This window comes from Danio rerio, chromosome 2, assembly GCF_052040795.2.
Source record: "Danio rerio strain M-AB ecotype USA chromosome 2, GRCz13ab, whole genome shotgun sequence".
Lineage (NCBI taxonomy): Eukaryota > Metazoa > Chordata > Actinopteri > Cypriniformes > Danionidae > Danio > Danio rerio.
Window position 1 is genome coordinate 33,166,361 of NC_141022.1, and position 22,694 is coordinate 33,189,054.

The following is a 22,694-nucleotide window of genomic DNA, read 5'->3' on the forward strand; positions in this document are numbered from 1 at the left end:
TCATTCATTTACTTTTTGGCTTAGTCCCTTTATTAACCAGGGGTCGCCTCAGCGGAATGAAGCGCTAACTTATCCAGCATATGTTTTACTCAGCGGATACCCCTCCAGCTGCAACCTATCACTGAGAAACACCCATGCACTCATTCAATCACACACATACGCTACGACCAATTAGGCTTATTCAATTCTCCTATAGTGTTTTTGGACTGTGGTGGAAACCCGGAGGGAGCACCTGCAAAAGGGGAGAACATGCAAACTCCACACAACAATGCCAACAGGAGCTCGAACCAGCGACCTTCTTGCTGTGAGGCGACAGTGCTACCCACTGAGCCACCGCAATGTATTTTACATCCACACTGCAGACTGCTTAACTTGGTTTCTTCAGAAAAAAAGATACACATGAAAACTGGCTATAATGAGACTTAGAGGTGACTGGAGGTAGAAGACAGCAGTAGCTCTTCCTCAGGGTGCACTGTGTTCTCAGATAATTTATTTCCTACTCCTTATAGTCAGGAAAGAAGATTCATTACCAACAGCAGAGGTTAGTCTGTTTAAAATAATAATTCTGCAGAGCGGTTGTCAGAGTTGATGTTATTTGGATCACTGAATTAGTGCAATTTATTAGTATTTAGTTTATTTTGGAACAGCCAGAGACGTGAGTAATGTCACATTGGGTCAATCAGTCGCTCACAGTGATTCACTGGTAGTGTTGTAACCGGCAAAAGTGGTTCTAGACAGTTTGCTGAAGTTATCCATTACTTTAGGTGAAGGTCATGTATTATTTAATAATGGTGTGGTTTCTCTTTCTGCCTCTTTTCTGTCTCTCTTGTATGTGTGTTGATCTTTGTTCCGCTCACACACTTAGAGAAGGAATGAGATGTGCTTCCGTAGTATGATTTGTAGTTTCGTGGCTCACACCAGACAGCTGTATTTGCTATTTTTATGCCATTTTTGAGCTACAGTTGCCAATTTACCCAAAGTTACAGTGAATGTACCTACCACATTTAAATAGGTGACAAGGGAACCAGCGATTCTCATATTAGGAGAAGTGACATTAAAAAGTATTTTAAATGCATAATAAGCATACCAAACTCAAAACTTTAGCTAGAAGGTTAAATCTTTCGAAAGGACAAGTCCTAATTAGATCAGACTAGAAATATTATATCAGTTTACTGTATGACTTGTCTGTTTTGTTGATGTCAAAAATTAACATAAAAGGAAATATCTACATCACTGATTTTGTAATAAAAGAAAAGAATAAAAAGAAGGATTTTAAACTAGAACGTCACATTGTTGATTGTTTTTTAGTTTAATTCACTGTTGTATTCGTTGTTCGTACCTCAGCTGACCTCTTCAAAAACCCTTCTTTAACCCTTTAACCTTCACTCTAAAAAAATGTACTTGGTTAAAATGTGTTCCTGACACCCCTCTTAGCAAAATAGTATTATTAGTAGTATTATGATTATGATATTATGATTATGATAACCTATCAATAAAAGATCAAACAAACCATTCAGATGACAGTTAAAGGGTTAAAAGTTTTATTGTATCTGTTTTTAGATTGTTTTAAAAGGCACTAATGATGAAAATACAATAACTTGTAAGCTGTTTGGACAGAACTGTGTATAGGCAGAGTGTGTCCACTGTCATATTAGAGTGATTTAAACCCAACAAGTCTCTTTTTTTACATTTCCTAACGTTAAAATAGGACCCAAATTCCAGAGATTTTGAGGCCCACCGCAATGTGACATAGGAGTGCGGTTTTCCCTGCCCACCGAATTGATTGACAGGTGCCATGTTTCTATAATAACATGTACATTATACACATCCACAGAACTTTTTTTTTTATTTTTTTAGCAAATAAACCTGGATTTAAGTATTTGTTAAAACTCTCTGTGATTTTTATAAGTTTTTAATTGTTTTTTTAAAACAGGACATGTTTTAAATAGAGTAAAATCAATATTTAATTTTTAACCGCTATAATCCCCAAAGTTGCAAGATGTCAGTATATATGTGCTGCATTAACACGAGACTCTTATAGCGTGGATGTATACCTGACTGGTGAATGGTCTGACAAAAAGTGCAAATGTGTGTGCGCGTATGTACTGCAAATGGCATGTGTTTGACTCATCATTTCAGAAAGGCTTGAATAATCTTCACCACAAATACATGAAATAAACTTACTTGGTATTTTAGACTAATTAACTGTATCTAGCTTCATTTGAGTCTGTCTCTATCACTGACGGCTGTTAATCTGCAGACATGCATGTAGAAACGGTGGGTGGAGAGAAGCAGCTCATTTGGATTTAGAGCCACAGGCTACAAATACAGCTACACTGCTGATTCTGGAGGCTATAATAAATCCATCTGATACCAAAATCCAATACATCTGATGGGCATTTTGAGCTGAAACTTTACAGACACATTCTGGTGACACCAAAGGCTTTTCTTACATCATGATGCATTTAAAAAATGCATTTAAATGCATTTAAAAGGGGTAAAATAGGTGCCCTTTAAGTTATAACGTCATATTTTATTATTTTATTAATCACACAAGTGTTTCAGTTGCTCTAAACTGCACCTATGATAAAAATTCTTTTTTTTGTGAGCTATTTCGACAATACTGTGTATGTATAGTGTGTCCACGGTCATGTTGGAGTTATATAAACACAACAAGTCTCTTTTTTTAAATTCCCTGACAATAAAATAGGACAAAAATCCTGGGAATAAAATATTTATTACAACTCTCTGCGATTTTTATGTTTTATAAGTAAATAAACATTTTAAAACAGAGCATATTTGTAATAGTGAAAAATCACTATGTAATTCTATGTACAAAACAAGGCTGCATGGTGTCAGTGAGCGCTAATATATATATATATATATATATATATATATATATATATATATATATATATATATATATATATATATATATATATATAATATTAAATCACTATGTAATTCTATGTAAAAAACAAGGCTGCATGGTGTCAGTGAGCGCTAATATTTATATATATATATATTATATTACACACACACACACATATATATATATATGTGTGTGTGTGTGTGTGTGTGTTTGTTTGTGTACTGCAAACAGCATTTGTGTGAGACTCATCATTTCAGAAAGGCTTGAATAAACTCCACCACAAATACATCAAATAAACTTACTTGGTATGTTTGACTAATGAGCTGTATTTCAGTTTCATTCGAGTCTGTCTCTATCACTGACGGCTGTTTATCTGAAGTAATGCATGATGAGAAGCAGAAATCCATGTGGGAACGGTGGGCAGGGGAAAAACAGCTAATTTGCATATAAAGCCACAGCCTACAAAAAAAGCTATACTGTACTCAGACACCGAAATGGGCAGATTCTGGAGACTGCAATAAATTAGCTGATGGGTATTTTGAGCTGAAACTTTCACACATATTCTGGAGATACCAAAAGACTATCTTACATCTTGTAAATAGGTGCCCTTTAATGCCACATGTCTGCTCATAGACTCACTTCAACTATGAAAGCCGTTTTTTTGATAAGTTAATGTAATAAATGTGATGAATTTGAGTGTTGACAACATTAAATCGCTTCTTAGCTCACATTAAACTGTTTATTACAATGCAGTTTATGTGTATTCCCATTTTAAGTTTTTATGTTTTTAGTTTTTATTGCACAGCAATGAACACACACACAATGCTTCCTCTTTCTGCTTGACAGAAAGTGTCCCTTTAGATTACTATAACAGAATCAGAGAAGCATCCTGTAGCTGTCACACAAGAACAACATTAAATTTCCCAATGCTTCAACTGCTGCCAAACAAGCCAGATCTAACTGATCAAATGCCACTGTCTTCAACAAGCTGCTCCGTTTTGCTTTATGTTCAGCTTTTCCATGTGCCTGTGTCTAATACTTTGAGTGCTTTTCAATCTTCACAAATATACGTTTGTGTTGTATGTTTGACCTTTTACAGACATCACGTCTCTCATTCAGGTGGCCATGTCTGTTAAAGTCTGTTTTTTTAATGCAACTCGTTTGATGAATGAGTTTTTAAAAGCAAGAGTTTTACAGCCAAATACCTTTTTAATATATAATGAGTGTTTTTGGCTAGGAATAAATGAGGGATTTTAGATTACATTTGTCACTGGTTAATTACTACTGTTCAGAATGGGTGATAATTTGGTACTCTGCCTAATACACAAGCCAGCAGGTATGAAGTCATGTTTTGGCACACAATAAAAAGACATGATCATTCCTGCTTTCTTAACCACCTCACTATGGCTCCCCTTCTCTATGTTTTGTCTCTGCCCAGCCAGAAGCTCTAAACAGGGGCAAACAGAAGAAGAGAGAGATCCTTTTCATGACCATAATGAATTTCTCCTGCTCTCATCTGGGCTGTTTTGTGATGTGTGCTGTACATGCTCAGTGAGAGTGTAGCGAAGCATTGCAGCATGGCAGTCCAGAAGACCCTGCTGCAGGGCACAAGTGAACTAGATCAATCAGCTTGGCTTTGTCAACCTAGGAGAGCCTCCACCGCCACCGTTTCATCTGCATCCTTCCATACACTGCGCTGCTCTTAGGTGTCACATCCTTTTGGCAGCCTTTTTGCTTTACATCAAAACACCGGCTGAGACAGTTCTTCAAATACATACTGTATCTCTGACAAATCACCGCATGGCTTATTATACCTTTATATACAGTACAGTTGTGGGGGATAAAATAAGATATCAAGGTGAGGTGAGTTATCTGTTTTACTTGGTATGAGTAAAGTGGTAATATTTCTTTCATTCTATAAACTTCCAATAACATTTCACCAATTTTTCAGACTAAAATATTGTAATTTAGAGGGGGTTTTTTTTCAGAATATGACAATTGGTAAGAATAGCAAATGTTTGGCTGTAAAACATGATTAATTAGTACTGACAGCATATGTTTTTAACATTAACTAAGTTAATCATGTTCTAAGTCAGCTGTTTTAAGTCATTCATTCATTCATTCATTTTCTTGTCAGCTTAGTCCCTTTATTAATCCGGGGTCGCCACAGCGGAATGAACCGCCAACTTATCCAGCAAGTTTTTTTTACACAGTGGATGCCCTTCCAGCCACAACCCATCTCTGGGAAACATCCACACACATTCACACACACATTCATACACTATGGTCAATTTAGCCTACCTAATTTAACTGTACCACATGTCTTTGGACTGTGGGGGAAATCGGAGCACCCAGAGGAAGGCAGGGAGAACATGCAAACTCCACACAGAAACGCCAACTGAGCCGAGGTTCGAACCAGCGACCTCCTTGCTGTGAGGCAACAGCACTACTGCGCCACTGCCTCGCCCTGTTTTAAGTCAGTTTAACATATTATAAGTTCAATGGATTTAGAAGGTTAATTTGATTCAGCTTAAAAAATGTAATGCAAACAAGATGTTTCACAGTGTGGGATTGATAGTCAGACTTATTCAACCAAATATGATCTGTGTTTTCATCTATTTACGCTCATTTTGCAATATTGTATGAAAAATGCTTAATGGAAATGCCAAGATGAGGATACATTTACACTCAAAACTATTTTTTTTATTTGTTCAGACTACTTATTTAAATTGAGCTTAAACAACACCATTTTTGAGATTTCATTGGGACAACTATTTTTTTTTTATTTTCACTCATAAATTTGGTAAAAGTGTTAGGTTAACTTAATTGACTTGTGTTGGGACAACATGAATGAATTGTGTGAAACCCTGCATTTTTACAGTGTAGATAACGCACATAAAAAACATAGGATAGTTGGATAAACTTTAATCTGATAAGAATAAATGAGCATAAACCATGATATACTCACGTTTACCAAATAAATTCCAGCATGTGCATCAAAAAAAGTAATGTGACTTTTTTTTTACAAACAATAAAAAGACGATATGGGACAACATTTATTCATTCATTTTCTTTTTCGCCTTAGTCCCTTAATTAATCTGGGGTCACCACAGTGGAATGAATCGCCAACTTATTCAGCATATGTTTTATGCAGGGGATGCCCTTCAAGCTGCAACCCATCACTGGGAAACATCCATACACACTCATTCAAACTCATACACTACGGACAATTTAGCTTACCTAATTTATCCATACTGCATGTCTTTGGACTTGTGGGAGAAACCAGAGCACCCAGAGGAAACCCACGCAAAGACAGAGAGAACATGCAAACTCCACACAGAAACGCCAACTGACCCAGCTGGGGCTTGAACCAGCAACCTATTTGCTGTGAGGCGATTGTGCTACCCAATTAATTGATAATCCAGCAGATCAACCACATTGTAAAACGTTTTAAATGTTGTTTAAGTCATTCTAAAATGGCCTCAGCCCAATTCTTTTATCTGGTTCAGTTTTATTATCTCCCAGAACTGTCTTAAATGGCTGTGCTCCCAAAGAGCAGTCTCACACCTCCACACGCCACCATATATTTATTGCATTTCAGCTTTGTCTTCTGAATCTGAGGTGCAATTTATTAAAGAATAGAAAAAAAGACCAACAATTGCTTCTTCCACTGCAGCAAATTCCAGTTTTCTTTTGATATTTGGCGCCACTTTAATTGAAAGTAATGATTTTGTGTTCTTTGACTGATAAGATGAAAACAGTACTTTATTTGCATTTTATGCAGTATTCTAGTTCTGCACATAAGTCTAATTCTAATCTAAGTTTTTGGATTGCATCTTTAAAGCATGGCTATTGATATCTAAAAATAAACATAAATATTGCTGAAAACATGGCTTTTTATTTTAAACATCAACTTTTTATTTTCTTGAAATTACTTTTTTATTCTAAAACTAGAAAGCAATGTCAGTAGTTTACAGAAAAAACACAATACTGATATTAAATAGAGAACTTTCAAGTAGTCTCCTAATATTTCATTGTTGTAAATTCAGCAGATTAATGAATATAGGGGCCTAGATCTACTATACATGTTGCTGTAAATATTCCATATTATTCATCATTCATTCATTTTCTTTTCAGCTTTATTTATCAGGGGTTGCCACAGCGGACTGAACCGGCAACTTATCCAGCATATGTTTTACACAGCAGATGCCCTTTCAGCCACAACCCAACACTGGGAAACACCCATACACACTCATTTACACACACTCTGGCCAACTTAGTTAATTCAATTCACTTTACCGCATGTATTTGGACTGCTTGCAAACTGCTTAAGGTTAGGGTTGCACGCATTAATGTCCACTTGATGGCTTTGTCAATTTAAACTGAAATTATCATGAGCTGTATAAATGAATCCAAACGTAAAGCTGACAGAAAGAAAATGGCTGTATGCTGCCTACACTGACAAAAAATGGTTTATTTTATAAAATTGCATTTAAACAAACAAATTAAGTTGAGCATTATTTGATTTGTTTGATTAAATTCAGCCCATAAAAATTGTTTAGAACTACTTACATAAATATATAATAATAATAAATTCAATTAATATTTTTTAGTGAACACGAACGTATTAATATTTAGTTGCAGGATGGTAGCAAACAGGGAAAAAAACAGCTGCATGAGAGAAAAACATATAAATATGGATATAAATGTACTCACCAACAGTCAAGATGATTCATAGTATGTCGGCGCTGGTAGCCTAAGGGTCAGAGGGGTCAGAGCTTAGACATATAGCACAAATGTGCTGCGTTCATCCTGATACACAGACATGATACCGCCCATTCTCTCTTTCCAACTTTACTTCCTGTTATAGACTGTCCTATCACATTAAAAGCAAACATGTAAAAAACAAAAAATAAAATAAACCTTAACAAAAAAAGATGATTCGTAAACTGTAAAACTCAATAAGTTATAAGGTAACTCAAACCATTTGAGAAAACCGATTACAACAAACCATTTAAGTTCAAAAAAGAGTAGTGTGAACTTAATCCATTTGAGTAAACAAAGTACTTTGGGAACAGTAAAATCCAATAAATGAAGAGAACTCAAACCAACTGAGTACTGTAAAATTCAAGTTAAGGCAACTCAAACTGTTTGAGGAAACTAAATGCTACAAACCATTTGGGATCAAAAATGAATCCATATAAGTACTATGAACTCACTCTATTTAAGTTGAAGTAAAAAAGTATTTAATCAACTCTTTACCTTCAACACTGAGTTCAAAACTCTTTTCAAATGAGTAGAATTAACTTTCAATGAATTTCAAGTTAACTAAACTCATTTCGTTTGATAACGTTTACTGTTGGGCTTTGCAGTGTAGTTGTACCCATGAGTCTGTGTTATTCAATTTCAGCTGTTATCTACAAATAACATACTTTGGAATGTCATGATTGACCAATCAGAGTCAAGTATTTTAAGATTTATTCTACACTAGCTGACAACTTTTTTATTAGCTGTTGTTGTGATACCTGAGGAAAGTGATTGCAGGAATACCATTTCTCTGTACTGATATTGTTAGGGTTATCATGTAGAATTTGCTATTCTTTTATACTTGTAATGATTTTAAAACAATTTCTTTATTGTTGTATTTGCTATAAATGGCCCTTAAAACAAAACCACACTCAACAAAGTCGAGTGGTGCTGATTTGCTGTCAGCTCTCCTAATTCTACTAAAACCTGAAGTCCAAAAGATTTTCTGGAGAGTGTCTTGTATCCTAGAGACTTGGGTGTATTTATACCCTCCTTATGCGCTAGCTTGGAAACAGAATGCCATAAGCGAAGAGCTTAGAGGTGTAAACTTGGCTGTGGCGGTGCTTAAGTTTCTCATTGGCTGAGTAAAGCTGACCTGCTTAGGGACTTTTATCTGCGTTGTTGGTGTCTATCTAATGATGCTGAAAGAGGAATGACTAAAAATACATTATGATGTCCTCTGGGCAGCCCTTCATATAAATGTCAGTTTTACCCATTGGAGTGTATAGCTGGACTGTTCGCTCTTACTTCTCAGTCTTTCTTTTAAATGTTAAAAGTAGCTGGAGAGAGTGAACTTGGTTATAAATTACATGAAAACTAGCAGTAGTGAAAACTAAAGCTGCTAAAATATAATGTGTAAAGTGTAAAATGGCAAATGCAATGTATACAGTGAGCTCTTTCAGTTCACTTGAGGGCATTTGTGTAATGAGTTTTCATTTATTTATTTATTTATTTATTTATTTATTTATTTATTTATTGGAAGAGAAAATTATCATGAGAAAGATGTTATGATGTCATTTTTTTTTAGAGAAGCCGTCTGAAGCAGTGTGTGCTGTGAAAATATTAACTCAGGCAGTTGGTTTTCACCAGATTATGAGATGGAAAAAATCTAACACTACATAATAATACAATAAAAAATAAAATAATTTATTTTTTATAATTTTTTTAATTATGTGTTCTCTTTTACTTTTTATTGCAGATAAACTGTCAAAACCAAAATTTTACATATAGACAACAGCCAATTATGTAGTAAACAGTGAAAAGTAATCATTGTTCATTGGTATTTATTGTATTTAAAAGTCACAGCAAAACAATATTCAATGCCTGCTGCTGTCCATGCTTGTTTTATAGATCAAATCACAGAAGAAAAACTCACAATTGCCCATATTTGTTTAGCTGAATGTTGCTTGAATACAGCTTTTAAAAGTAAAGTTCACCCAAAAAAGGAAGTTCTGTCACCATTTACTCACCCTTCTCTTGTCGCAAACCTGTTTGAGTTTCTTTTTTCTGTTAAACTCAAAACAAAATATTTTGAAAAATATTGTAAATGGAAACCATTGTTTTCCAATGTATTTGTTTAACCTACTATGGATGTCAGTGGTTACCAGTTTTCAACATTCTTCAAAATATCTTCTTTTGTATTCAACAAAAAAGAAACTTATCAAGGCTAGAATCCATTTGATGGTGAGAAAATCTATATTTTTAGGTGAATTATGCCTTAAATGTTCAAGTGAGGAGATAAGTATGGCAGACTATATATTGTACAGCTCATTTAAAGGAAGAGCTTGAACAAGAGGGCACTCTTTCATCAGTGATGGACAGGATCTGTTCCAGTATGATGTCACATAGAAGTGTATTTCTGAACAAGTCGTTTCAAAACCGTTTTAGATTTAAAGAGTAAATAACTATAGCTGATGTACTTTCACCATAATAGATTGTGTACACAAACTGCAGATCCATAATTATGTTGAAAACACCCTTCTTTAAATTCCACATTATTGCACTGTATTTTTTAATCAATAAATGTAGTTTAGGAACAGTGGTGGAAAGAGTACTAAAAATAATTTTCAAATAAAAGATGAATTACAAGCCAAAAGAAATGTTGTGCAAGTATAATAAAAGTATCTATCATACTTTAAACAGTATTTAGAACAATGCAGCTCTTCTAAATGTACTCAAGAGTCGTTATTAATGAGTATTACTACTGAAAGTATTTCATATTTTACATTACATGTAAAATTGTGGCTTACTCTACATCATTGCTATTTTTTAAGGATGTTTTAAGTTCAATTACTAGCTATTCGTGGACTATACATTTAAAATCTGAGATTAATTTAATGTGAGAACACATTGCTGTAATATATGCACCTATAAAGCCAACAGATAACAGGTTGATAATCCATTTAGATGCATAGTAAAGTCTGTGTAACCTGACGTGCAAAAATCTGAAGCCATGCTAATATGTTAACACTAGGTTATGCACTCTAAAGACTAATTAACTAGCTACAAGTATCCAGCAGTTGGCACCACAAACCAGGCTCATGCAGCACTAAATATTCCTTTTAGCCGATCATCATAGTCAAGAAAGAATAAATATATAAATTAGTGACTGCAGGTTGAAAAAAAAAATAATGCAGTAAAAGTACTACAAATATACTTAAAGGGATAGTTCACACAAAAAAATTATTAAGATTTAGGGTGCTTTCACGCCTATGGATTGATTCTTTTGTTCCAAAACAAGAATTAAAAGTGTTACATTGTTGCACTTTGTTCTTGGTGTGGTTCGATTACACATGGCAAAGTTTCTAAACGGACCAAAACAGCTAGAACAAATCACATACGAGTAAACTCTAATCACACTGGAGTTTCACAATTTATTTTTCAGAGTCCCGCTCAGCTGTTATGCGTCCTTATTTTAATTTATGGTGATGAAACAATATAATCGAAATTTTGAATGGTGACACCCACAGACATCATCACAAAATATAAATCAGAGATAAGACTTTCTCATACCATTGGCTTATGCATTATAGGCTTTACATTAGAGCAGTGGTTCTCAAACTGTGGTACGTGTACCACTAGTGGTACGCTGGCTTCCTGCTAGTGGTACGCGGAGGAATGATGTATGTCATGTACATGGTACAAACATTTAAAAATTAATCAAAAAACACGTATATAATATGCCATATATGACATAAAGCCTATATTTCTAAGGTAATCTGCCACATTTTTTTAACTGTGCAGAATTGTAGCTGCTTTACTGGGCCTACTACGCTATTGTATTTCAATACTGCTCATTTTGGTGGTACTTGGAGAGACAATTTTTTTCTGAGGTGGTACTTGATGAAAAAAGTTTGAGAACTACTGCATTAGAGAGAAATAACAGATAAACTAAGACTGCAGTTCAGTCAATTTTACTAACATATAAACAGCTCTGGTAAATAGCTGACATGCTTTCAGTTTCGTATTTGACATGAAATGCTCATTTACAGGTAGGAATGACATCCTGCACTACTCATATTTCTCATATTACAATCGATACACTCCAGAGTTTGTTTCAATTGAGTCGAGACCACGTAATTTAGGCGATCTCGGACTGATTGTTTTGGCGTGGATTAGAGTGTGATTGCTGAATCACATGCCAAACGAACCGCGCTAACTGGGGAAACGTGCCACGTTCCGAAACAAAAGTCTAACTACGAAAGCACCACTACTCTCTTTTACTTTCAGCCAAGTGGTTAAAAACCTCTTTTAATTTATTTCTTCTGTTGAACACTAAAGAAGATATTTCAAATAAAATCCTGCAACAATTGACCTCTAAAATAGGACAAACAAGTACTATGGAAGTCAATAGTTACAGGTTTCCTACATTATTGAAAAAATATTTTCTTTGTTTGGAACAAGTAAAGGGTGAAGAAATGGTAACAGAATTAAAATTGTTTGGGTGAATTATCCCCTTAATTAAAAGTACATATAGATACAGTAATTTCAGTATTTATTATTCACTGCTTTACTCCACTGTCTAGGAGACATAAGTGTGTACATCATTAAACAATGATATTTTTGAGGTTTAATCTCACAGTATGGCATCTATCATCGCTTTGGCCTGATGCCTTTGTTTCTCAGTATATTTGGGGATGGACAGGAAGACAGGGTGGAGGAACTAGCTATGGAAACCATTTCCAGTTTCTGCAAACAACAGGCAGGTGTTGGACACACTGATTAAAAAAACAATGGAATTTGGAACATCTTCGAAGAGCATCTCACTCTTCAACTTTATTAAGAGACAGAGAGAAAGAGAGACGTAACACAATCTGCCTTACCAATCTAAGCTTTGTTTGAAAAAAAAGCTGTTGAAACCTCTGTTGTTGTCTGTTCAGGGTCACAGTCAGAGTTTGTTGCTGTAAAACGAGCCCTTTGCTGAAAGAATGAGAGCTTTGCTTTGAAAGCTCTTTATTGTGTTCTTTGTCTTAAACCTGATGCCATAACCTGTGTCCAAACACTCTGGAGCCACAAACATAAACACTTCTCAACTAATTGTCTGTGCCTTTTCTAGTAAGTGATCCCTCCGTCACCTTTGTCCTTGCCAACGGTTCACAAAGGTGTGGTTTCGGGAATAAGAGTGCCATTAGTCTTACAATAGACCCTCCTTTTGCTGCATCTCTGACTCACACACACACAGACACACACACACACACACTCTACATAAACTTGTGCTGTGTAGGGCAGAGACTAGAGCAGTGAGCGAGACACTGATATATTTAATAGAGGGAGGCAGTGTGAGCCTCACACCGAGCAGGATACACATGCAAACTGACTCAGAGGACGATTGGAGCTGGTGAGTATTTTTTTGTAGGACGCATTCAATGTATAAATTTGCCACTATAAATGTCAGATCTTTTATGAGTACATATTTCATAAACAGTGCTTTGAAATGCTCATGCCTTATGTTTGTATTGCTGCTTAAGATGCTTTTGCATATTAAATTTTGGCATAGAGATTTATGTTGTATGTTTGAACAGCCAGAACGAGACTGTTGTGTTTGAGGGTTTAAAGTGTTGCGGTTAATTGGACTTTTTGACACAGAGCCATGAGATATTTCTGATTTCATGATGTTTGAAGCATTATGAGTGTGATAGAAGCTACCTGATTCTGTTTTGTTGTTGTCTTTAAGGTAAATCCTTATTTATGGACCACCCTTGTTGGTGAAATACAGTTATGTGATATAACGTTTCAGAAATTGGGTGGTTGTATCTACAGCAGTGTAATTAAATATGATTTAATGAGTTAAAATGATCTTTGTTTGGAGTTTTTTTTTTTTGGAGTTGATTGTTTAATGTGGTTGAAATGTGGAAAATGCTCTTGAAATGTTTTATTAGTGCTTCATTTGATTTAATAGGAGGAACTGTGTGTTTCGTATCTCAGTAGACTGAAACGTGCATAATGAGAGTGTGAAATGTACAGAGGGGAGTGTTTGCTCACCTTATTTGCAGTAAAGATGTTATTTTTGTCATATAATCTCACACTTGAAGGCCAAGTGATTGTTTCTTCTATTAGACTGCAATAAAGCAGTCATCTCGGTTTAATCTAAAGTTTTGTCCTCTAGTAGGAACTATGAGGTCAGGTAGCTTTTATGATCTGTTAAAAACACTGCACTGCAAGTCCTTGAGTTAAGAAAACACTTGGTCGTGAATTTTCTGAACATAAGAAATTTGTTTTATCTAGGTGCTGTGTTTCTTTTAAACAGACCAGCAATATTACTAGCAGAGTATTTATTTATTCGCAACCAAAGAATGTTTAAAGTTTGACTCTTGGCCCTCTAGCGGTTAAGTGTAACATTGCAAGTTAGTTGTGGATGGATCAATGACTGTAAAAAATATGGACGACGCGACAGCCCTTTTTCCCATTGAACGCCTTGAGGGCAAAACGCCTGCTTGACGGGCACAAACTGTCGCAAAAGACTGCTGAAATTGGAGCCAGACATGTGCAGAAGGATTGTCTGATGGAGCCAGAGGAGGAGCCGCGAAAATGAGCGGAGTTGAGCTTCCAACCAAATGCTTTATGTAAAATCAACCACGCCCCCCGAACTTCTCAGCATGCGTTTGCTGTCATATCAACACAAATGGATGTAATAACGTTAACAAATATGAGGGTTTTATATATTCAATCGCGCCAGCTCCAGGCCGCAGCGCATAACTTACTCGCGGTGTCGCGGGCTGATTCCGGCTCGCATGCGGCAGCGCCTGCTCGCTCGGCCGCCGCATCTGGCTCGATTGACTCGGGCTGGAATTGGGTAGTGAGTCCAGGCATCCGGAGTAGGTCCAGCAGAGGTAACATTAGTCAGTCTGAGCTCTAAGAGATAAGTCTCCGGCAGGCGAGAATCTAGCCGGAACTGTGTTTTGCTATCTGGGTGGCTAGGCGTGTATCAGCAAACTAATAAAGCCCGAAAAAAGCCCTGAACTTAGCGAATAAACAGTGTTCCACCAGGATCATGTATGTCAGAAACTATAGTTTACTGCTGAACTCATTTTGTCATGGTAAAATAACACAGAAATCGAATAATAACATTTCAGTCTACTTCAGTCTCCTGCCGCGCTTTGAGAAACTGTCAATCACAGCTGTCAATCACGATGACACGCCCAGCATTAAATTACTGCTAAAAACAAACTGTTTACAAAAATGAAGATCTGCGCCTATTTCAGCACAATAACCAGTGCCTTAATCGACCAGAACTATCTTTCGGGACATTTTATTGCAAGTGTAATATTTTTTTTTATTTGGGCTCAAGTCTCCTTCATTAACACGGAGGAGGCGGGCTTTATGACTTGTACTGCAGCCAGCCCAACGGCCGAAACCTTCACTCAAACGTAGGCTTGCGGCACACTTGGGATGGATATTTTGGAAATTACCAAGATGCAAATTACAGGGTGGTTTGGGGTGGCGGGGATTGATTGCATTAATTAATGCTTGATCCAACCTGAAGGACATCAAAACAACTTAAATAGGGGGTCAGCCCTATTAAAATTAAACAATACCTTTCTCTGATCTATATCTTAAATATTAACAATTAAAAATGTGTGATATAAATATACATTTGACCCCCACAACGGTTCATACCACCGTGAATCTATAATTGCACCAATCAATGCTAGGATAAATATAATTTAACAGTCTGAAACTGGCAGTTCTAGAGCGCCGATAGACATCTTAAGTGTTTATATCTGCATGTAGACCTACAGTAACCTCTAAAATAGTCACTATATCCCTCAAAACACTGAAAATGTATTCATTTTATTAATAAATTAGATAATTTAAATACATTTATAAATTTTATTCACTGAAGCATGTATTCCCAAACTACTACCGTATTAGTTGACCCCCCTGATCGTCAATGTATAATTCACATGCTGGTAATTACGTGAGTTGGGCTTTGGATTTGCTCTCCCCCACTGATTTAATCTGATAGTTTAGGCGTACTGGTGTCTTAAAGATAATTATAATTTTAATCGTATTATCCAGGCAAATGCCATGCATCAAAACACTCTCCACCATCACTTATATAAATAAAGGAATACAAACATGCACGTTATAATAGCCAGATTTACTTTTCTATGAATTATGTCCATTCCAAGTGTGGATATTCTAAAGAGTTTTAAAGAAAGTCTTGAACTAAACCAACTAGCAATGAGAAAAATCATGGCACAAACTTTTAATTGAAGCAAAAATGTATATGAAATTATGATGACTTTCTTACACATTGTGATGTGTACACAAGTGCAGTAAGGCAGTTGTGACTGCCGAGACCAACCTTTTACAGTCTGTGGTCGAAACATGGGCAATGCATTTAAAGGGCACCTACTGTATTTTACCCCTTTTTGAAGATTTAAAATGTCTTTTGTGTCTCCAGAATGTCTGTAAAATTTTAGCTCAAAACACCCATCAGGTGTTTTTCTCTGAACACATTGTCGCTGTTTTTGTTGCCTTTAATGCTAGTTCTCTCGACACGCCATTCCCACGTGCCTGTCAGAGTGTGCCTTAATCTCCGCCTCGGCTGTATCAGATAAACCACACAGTGAAAGACATGAAAGAAGAAGATCTCACATAAGGTTTGTGAGAAATACTACAGTAAGAACTTTACCAATGATTTATATTTGATGTGTTTGCTGTGGAGTTAATTCAAGCCTTTCTGTGACGATGAATCACACACAATGTCGTTACAAAGTTCACACACACGCACACAGCGGACACACACAGCATGCGCGTTTACCTTTGCACAGTTTTTGCATGGCAAATGTGACAGGATACACTGTAATATCCACTGCTGTATGGATATATATGATTTAATGTCCACAAACCGTGTTTGAAGCATCTTCTTTTATAATTGCACTGAGATACGGCTGTGGTGATGAATTACAATAATTTTATCATCTTTAACTTACTTTATTACAAACATGCACAAACGTTCTAAAAACGTTTTAAACTTGTAAAACTCATACTTGATCACATTTAATGATGACTGATGATCACAGAGAGCTAAACAGATCTTTTAATCCCAGTTGCTTTGCGCACTTCCTGTTTTGTTGGTACAATTATTTGCATTACAATGGAGACATGTTAAAATGCGGCTGTCAATGAATTCGGTGGGCAGGGAAATCACACTCCTACGTCACATTGCGGTGGGCCTCAAAATAGGAGGGATTTGGATCCTATTTTAACGTCAGAAAAAGTTTAAAAAGAAACTTATTGTCTTTATATCACCCCAATATGACTGTGGACAGACTATACCTACACACAATTCTTTCCAAACAGCTTTCAAAAGTGTATCTGCATCATAGGAGCCCTTTAAAAACTAATGTAAGCTTGCAGTCAACTGTGAATAGGCTGAATGTAGGAAGAAAATTATTTTCAAACATACATAAATGGAAGATGCATTCATAATTAGACCTATAAATTGTATTCTAAAAATTCTTTAGAGTGAGGTTTTCAATACAAAAACAAATGATAAAGATTCAAAATAATAGGATGTCATTTTAATCTCCCTGCCTATGAGCTGAAAAATAAACCAGCAGTTACAGGTTAAAAGAAATGTGATAATATTTTTAATGAGTCAGCCCTGCCAGAGTAAACTGCAGACAGTGTCATAGTGCTGGGGGTTGGGGTTGGGATATTTGTGATACATCGACAGAGATTTGAGTCCTTAAGGAGTAGAATGCAGGGCTCTACTGTGGGCCAGCTAAATGGTCTATGAAATAGCACTGGTTGATGAGGCTTAATTGTTGTCGAGGTCTGCTGAAATGCTGATGGCCATGCATCAGCCCAAATCTTTTGAGCCGAGGCATTTGTGTGAGTGGGCGCTGGATGGGCTGCATTCCACTGCTTTGCTGACTTAGGGAGGATTTGTATTTGACACGATTGTGCCAACGCTGTGCTAGAGAGCAGGGACGGCACATTCGACACGTCCAAAAACAGGTGTGGGGATATACTGACACTGTGGGTGGATGAATGCATCCGAATGTGTTTGCTACAGTATATACAATTGGAGTTATTTGAAGTAGCAGACATACAACAATGCTAATAAACAATATGTACAATACTAATTTGTTGTCATTTTAAATCTTTAAAAATTCCTTTATCCATCAAAACGCTTGGTTTTATCCATTTGTCAGCAAGAAGATTTTAAATGTTGAAAACATAAAATGTTAAATATACATAAAAAAATCATATAAAATAATTGGCATGCTAAAATATTATTAAATTTAAATAAAAGCATATGCATTTTTAATTTGTAAAAAAATTTATTAAATTTTCAATTTCTGTGATGCTGAATGATGATGGAACATTATTTTGCTCACATTTTGACATTTTATATTAAGAATATACAGTTGAAGTCAGAATTATTAGCCCCCTCTCGATTTGTTTTTTCTTTTTTAAATATTTCCCAAATGGTTTTTAACAAAGCAAGGACATTTTCACAGTATGTCTGATAATATTTTTTCTTCTGGAGAAAGTCTTTTTTTTTTTTTTTTCGGCTAGAATAAAAGCAGTTTAAAATTTTTTAAAAACCATTTTTGAGACAAAATTATTAGCCCCTTTAAGCTATTTTTTTTTATAGTCTACAGAACAAACCATCGTTATACAATGACTTGCCTAATTACCCTAACCTGCCTAGTTCACCTTATTAACCTAGTTAAGCCTTTAAATGTCACTTTAAGTTGTATAAAAGTGTCCTGAAAAATATCAAGTAAAATATTATTTACTGTTATATATATATATATATATATATATATATATATATATATATATATATATATATATATATATATATATATATATATATATTTTTTTTTTTTTTTTTTTTTTTTTTAAGCTTGGTCAAATACAGGAATACACTCCTTTAAAGATCTTTATATTGATAATTGTTTTTTAACGTTTTAACAATTACAGCAAATATTTGATCTACAGACAACCCTTTTTAAATAACCAGCTCGCAGTTTTTCCCAAAAGAATTTTATATAATTTCCTTTTGAAGCACGAACCTCCCTTGTAGAAAGGGGGAATTTTTATTATATATAATAAATTGTCTCAGTTAGAATGTGATGTTTCATTAGAGCATCTCAAAATGGCATTAGACTCCACTTGTCTAAATTAAAGCTCTCTACGATGTTTCCTTCCGTAGACCCACTGTGTAATAGATGCAGTCAAACCCAGGCATCGCTCGGTTACATGTTTTGGAGTTGTCCTAAAATAGTTCAGTATTGGATTTCGATTTTTCAATAAATTTTAATAGTGGTGGGAAAACAAATATACCCCAAGCCTATTTTAGCTACAGTATATTTGGTATCAGTGAAGATCATCAGTAAAAATCAACGTACAGATATTAGCTTTATAACCTTTTTACCACTTAAATTGATTTTACTGAATTGGAAACGAAAAGATCCTCCACGTTGCTCCACAATAATATAAAAATGTCATGTCTCGCCTGCAACTTGAGAAGCTAAGACTTTCCCTAAATAAAAACAAAGAATTTCCATGTAATATGCAATACATTTGTCAAGTACTTTAACAAGAGAGCAGTGATTGAACCCTAGTATAAACACGTTAAATTCCCCCTTATTTAGTTATTTAGTAATTTTTTTTTCTTTCTGTGTTTTCCTCTTCCCCACTTATCTCTGTATTTTTTTCAGTTCTCTTATACATATAATATTCACATGATGTTGCAACGTTTTGTTTAAAAGGGAAAAAAGTATACATATGTAACAGTTATAATTTGTACTGATGTAAAAACAAATAAAGAGAATAAAGAGAATGTTTAAAAATAATTTTAATAATAATGTTTTATTTGAAACATTACAGACTTTACATGAAATCTAAGGTTCACTACACAAATGTAGCAAAATTATGTTGATATTTGAAAGCAGCAGAACAAATAAACCCATAACCAAACAAGACTTGGCTCTTTTTTATATATATTGTTATCATTACTAGCCTACCCTTAACTGCTGATTGGTTGTAAGTGTGTTATGGGATTTGGCCTGACACTGTGACCAAAATTGCTTCCCGCACCTTTAACTAGCTTTATATATTTTTTCAATTTATTTTTGTATATGTATTCACTTTTAATTCACCAAAATGCAATGCCTCATAATTGACCTTTTGATCAGGAATTCACAAATGTGCTATGTTTGAATTCTTTGTTGATTATATTAAAATTACATACAGCACATGATACTGTTAATTAGTTCAATTCTCTGAACATACTGCTAGTAATTATTTGCTAGGACAGTTTAGGTTTGGAATTTTCAGCTTGGTGGATAAAGAGAGAGAAATAAAGAGCAGACAGCGAGTCTAAAACTGCTTATCATAAAATTGCTTATAATAAAATATGTATAGTGCTATATTATAGTATTTAGATACATTATGATGTTTGGACTGCAAAGCCATTAAAACATTCATTATTAATGGAGAGATTTATACTTGCACATTACACATTTGCAAATATTACTTTTATATCAAACAATGATTGCTGGGTTTTCTGCAGTATCACAGGGTGGCCTTTAAAGGGCGCCTATGATGAAAAATCAACTTTTGTGAGCTGTTTGGACAGAACTGTGTGTAATCATAGTGTGTCCACTGTCTTACTGTTCAGTTATATAAACCCAACAAGTCTCTTTTTTTAAATTTACGGATGTTAAAATAAGTCCCAAATCCCAGTGATATAGAGGCCCACTGCAAGGTGATAGGAGTGCGGTTGTCTCCATATTAACATGTACACACATGTCCACAGAACATTTTTTGCAAAGAAACTGGGATTAAAACATCTGTTACAACTCTCTGCGATTAGCTGCACCTCAATAATTAATTTTATAAGTTTAAAACATTTTTAAAACAGAGCATGTTTGTAATAAAGACAGTAAAATCGCTATGTAATTCTCAATTGCTATAATCACAATGGTCTCAAGGTTTCAAATAAACGCACCAATGTGTGTATTTGTGTGTACAGCAAACGGCATTTGTGTGAGACTCATCATTTCAGAAAGATTTGAATAAACTCCACCACAAATACATCAATAAACATACTTGCTATTTTTGAATAGTGACTTTATTTTAGTTTCATCCGTGTCTGTTTCTATCACTGACTGCTGTTAATCTGACGTAACGTTCTACATTCTCATCAGACACCAAAATGGCCACACTGAGTTATTGAGTTATTTATTCAACCCAGTGGTTGAGTTAAAAATATTTGGTGCTTTGTTGGTTTATTTTTAACCTATATTGGGTTATTTATTAATAACTTAACCAGTTGGGTTAAATATTTGATGCTTGTTTGGGTTATTTTTAACCTTTATTGGGTTATATGAAAAACAACTCAACCAGTTGGGTTAAAAATGTAGAATTTTAACAGTCAATGTGTTTTTTCTATCCATTTCACCAATACTCTTAATTATTGATAATACAAACGCACGCTTTGTGGCCGTTCTATATTAAATGGATAAAAACGCTGTGTCTGGAACTTAAAATGTAGTGGAAATAAATCATTTTCTACATTTTTGAAAACTGCATGTTCTTTATTTACACAGCCATAATTATACAATTAATAGTAGTACTAGTAAGAGTAGCATTAGTAATACCATAGTAGAAAAAAATAACATCATCAAATGTTAAAACAATCAAAAAAAAAAAAAAAAAAAACAATGCTTTGGGTTAAATTTTAAAACCCAATGCATTGGATTAAAATAACCCGTAGCTTGGAAGGTGCTATAAAAACCTATATTTGGGTTACATGTTGGGGTATGTTTAACCCAACTATTTTAACTGAGCAGAATCTACATAAAAAAATAAAAAATAAATAAATAATAATAATAATCTGAAGGGTATTTTGAGCTGAAACTTTACAGGCACTTTCTGGAGACAACAAAGTCTTTTCTTACATTTTGTAAAAGGAGTAAAATAGGTGCCCGTAACTGGGACTTTAGGCGTAGTTATCAATCAGAACAACCAACTTTCTTGAAAAAGGAAATTCAATAAAATTGTGTAAAATCATTTTTAGGTTGAAAGTATATCTGAAGCCTAGAGAGCTAAAAGTGGGAGGGACTTCTGCTTTTAAATTTATTGTTAATTTGTATTTGTATTCAAAGGGGTAAAGGTTTAGGTTGATAGTAGGTTTAGCTGAAAATTAAACACAATAGGTTACTGTAAAGGGTAGAATGTTAGGATAGGTGTAGACACTAAAAAAAAACAATATCATGTGCAAACCAAAAATCAATCAATCAAAAGCGTTAGGAGGTTTGTGAAGCCCATGCAATTAGAGCTCACATCCCATTCATTTAAAGCTGAACTGCGGATTTGGAGATGGCTCTGCCTTTTGTTTATGAACTAGTTCCATCACTACATGGAACCATGGTGGTGGAACCATTTTTGTTACCGTATATAAGGAGAGATATTTTCATTTTCATTCCTTTTAATAAGAGGAAAGGGATATATTATAAATATTTTTATGTCAAGTTTAAAGGGTCAGTGAGTTAAAGGACAGGTTTTTAGAATGTGGAGCGTATGTGAATAATGTTTGTGCAATGGTAAAACATGTCTAGCATGTTTACATTGAAAAACAGCAAAGTATAAATTGTAAAAGTGCTCATTTGTGTCATTTGTGTCACATGCAAGGTCACAAACGGACATGCTAACTTCATGTGTATTTATATTTATCATGAATATGAGTTTCCTGGTGGGACGGCGCGGTGGTTAGCGCTGTCGCCTCACAGCAAGAAGGTCACTGGTTCGAGCCTCGGCTGGGTCAGTTGGCATTTCTGTGTGGAGTTTGCATGTTCTCTCCGTGTTGGCATAGTTTTTGGTGTGTTGGTTTCCCCCACAGTTCAAACAAATGCGATATATGGTATATACGCTATATGGATTGCAGCTGGAAGGGCATCTGCTGCGTAAAACATATGCTGGGTAAGTTGGCAGTTCAATTCGCTATGGCGACCTCAGATTAATAAAGTGACTAGGCGGAAACGAAAAT

General features: G+C 35.0%; 1 protein-coding gene across 21 annotated transcripts in view; it reads left to right on the forward strand.

The window, feature by feature from the left end:
• Positions 1-22,694, forward strand: part of si:ch211-207d6.2 — a 99,873-nt gene that overhangs the window by 11,021 nt on the left and 66,158 nt on the right. For 10 of the 21 annotated variants that reach the window (XM_087240926.1, XM_087240940.1, XM_087240942.1 and 7 more), the window contains exon 1: positions 12,913-13,016. The exons of the other annotated variants lie outside the window; for them this stretch is intronic. The gene's annotated coding sequence lies outside the window, so the exon portion shown is untranslated. Of the gene's footprint in view, positions 1-12,912; positions 13,017-22,694 lie in introns of those variants that run through there. 21 annotated transcript variants of the gene reach the window in all.